We start from the raw sequence: 2,248 nt of genomic DNA, 5'->3' as shown, positions 1-2,248 counted from the left end.
TTTTTGCTATGTTTATTTTAGGAGCAGCAGTGCCACAGAATTGTAAAGGTTTGCACAACAAATCTCCATATATCAATTTGTAAATCCATGAATATTACTTTTTTCCCTGCAATAAGCAATAGCTAATAAAGTAAAATCATGCTTGAATATATGTCATAGTAAGCATCTTACTATTTACTAGTATCTGCATTTGCAGATTGTAATTACAACATGGTTATGGGTAAGTACTTTTAAATTGCTAATATTTGGTACATGCTGTCTCATAGAGAATTGCTAGGGTTTGGCATAAATTGATTCCAGATCAGTACTGCTTCGTATATCTAATGTGTTCCACTCTGTAGATGATGTTTCCTACTTTAAATTATAAATGCTTGTAATTACAAGAATGCATAGTATCTTTACACTTATGGCTTGATATTTCCAAAGTTGGTGGATACCCACAAATGCCAGAAGTGTGTACATCTGGTATATACTTTTAATAAATACTTATTTAGACAGAATGTGCTGGTCATGTGAGAGCAGTCGTGGCTGTTGTATGCACCTATGATTTAAAGAAGAAAAAACTTGCGAGCCCTCTCATTTAAAAATAGCTCATTCTGAGACTGCAGGTACGTTCTAGTTTGAATTAGTATTAAGACTTTATATAAGATATTGTAGAAAATGTACTGTTCAGAATACCAAGGTAGGATGTCTTATTCACCTCTTGAGACAGCATTCTAAAAGTCACGCTGCTAATTTTAAAATCGATTATTTTAATTAAAATACCTGGATAGCTTAGTACTGTTAAGTCAGTTGGCTGCAGTGGTACTTACAGCTTAAAACTAGCCATCATATTTATTGATATTAAATGATAAATGTAGAGGGCTTATTTCCAGCTTTATCAGGTTCCCTTCTGTGCTTAAGGAAGCACAAGTTTTCTGCCCTTGAATTAGAATGTGGTGTTAGTTTTCAAGTGTGCTAATATGAAGTCTGTTTAATGGAATTTGGAGGTGTTCATCACATATCAGAATTGGGTCCTTGGAAAGTAGCCCAGCTGAGTGGAGGCTTTGGATAGGATACCTTTGCATCCTTGCACCCAGTTATGATGCCAGATTCAGGGAGCCTATGAGATGAAATTATTTGTTATTACAGAATGAAAGGGCTCTTGTTTGAGGTCTCTCGTTACTCAAATAGAGGTCAAAATAATGGAAAACAAACCCTTAAATTCTGCCAGTCTCTGGATTTCCCAGTGCAACCTGCCCAAATTGTAAGGCCAAGTGCTTAGGTCAAAGATTGTGTTTAACTTGATGTATTGTGCACAACCAGCATGTGTTTAGACTTGGTTGTATTTTCTGCTGACCTAGGTAAACTAGATCAGATTTATATTCTATTTTATATAAAGTCTTCCTATACCTAAAGGTCCTTCATGCCCTGGACACACTCCATCTAGCCTAGTACATTTTGTGCAGAGCATAATTTTGTACCAGAAGATCCGTGTCTGCAGGTTGAAATATTTGGGCAATAAGAAGGTCCCTGCTAGTCTGATCCAATGAGGGAAATTCCTTCCCAGCCCCATAATTTGAAAACTGAACTGGAATTGCAGTCAGTTTAAAGCTGGCATAAGTGATGCAGGAAGCTTTCTGAAAATGGTTGCCTCGATCATTGGGTTCCATCTTGCTTGCTCGCTCCTTTTTTCCCTTAACTTGTAAAACTTCAGCTAACGTACTTGCTGCAGGGCTCAAATGAGGTATCAGCTGATGTGCATGACTGTGACTCCAGATATACAAGTGAACACAATAGTGCTGCATTTCAAGGGTCTGTACAAAACAATTGATAACCTTATTGGCTGAGGTTAAAAACCTTGAACCTGTGGAAAAACTCAGATGGAAATTGGTCAAACATCTATTTCTGGAAGACCAGGAGACTTCCAATTTTTGTACCCAAAATGATTGGCAGAGCCTCTATCAATGGGAATCCATTAAATTCTCCAAACAGAATGGAGTTACCTTTAATCATAATGGGAAAAGTTTTCCACTCTTCTTTCTGCCTGTGTTGGGACTGCCTGAGAAGTGCTAGGGAGAAGAGCCATCTATCTCTCTATAAAATCATTGTTCTATATTTTTGGTGAAGCTATCTTAACTAAATCACAAGATTTTTTTATTCCCAGGGGAAAGTATAACCTGTCAAAATTTCAATAGAGAAGAAGCTGATAACAATCCAGCTTTTAAAAGCATTTTCAGGCATCAGGATGAACAATGATTGAGCCTCT

This window comes from Crocodylus porosus, unplaced genomic scaffold (assembly GCF_001723895.1).
Source record: "Crocodylus porosus isolate Cpor-Errol unplaced genomic scaffold, CroPor_comp1, whole genome shotgun sequence".
NCBI lineage: Eukaryota > Metazoa > Chordata > Crocodylia > Crocodylidae > Crocodylus > Crocodylus porosus.
The sequence above is the reverse complement of the archived record's forward strand: the minus strand, read 5'-3'. Positions refer to the sequence as shown.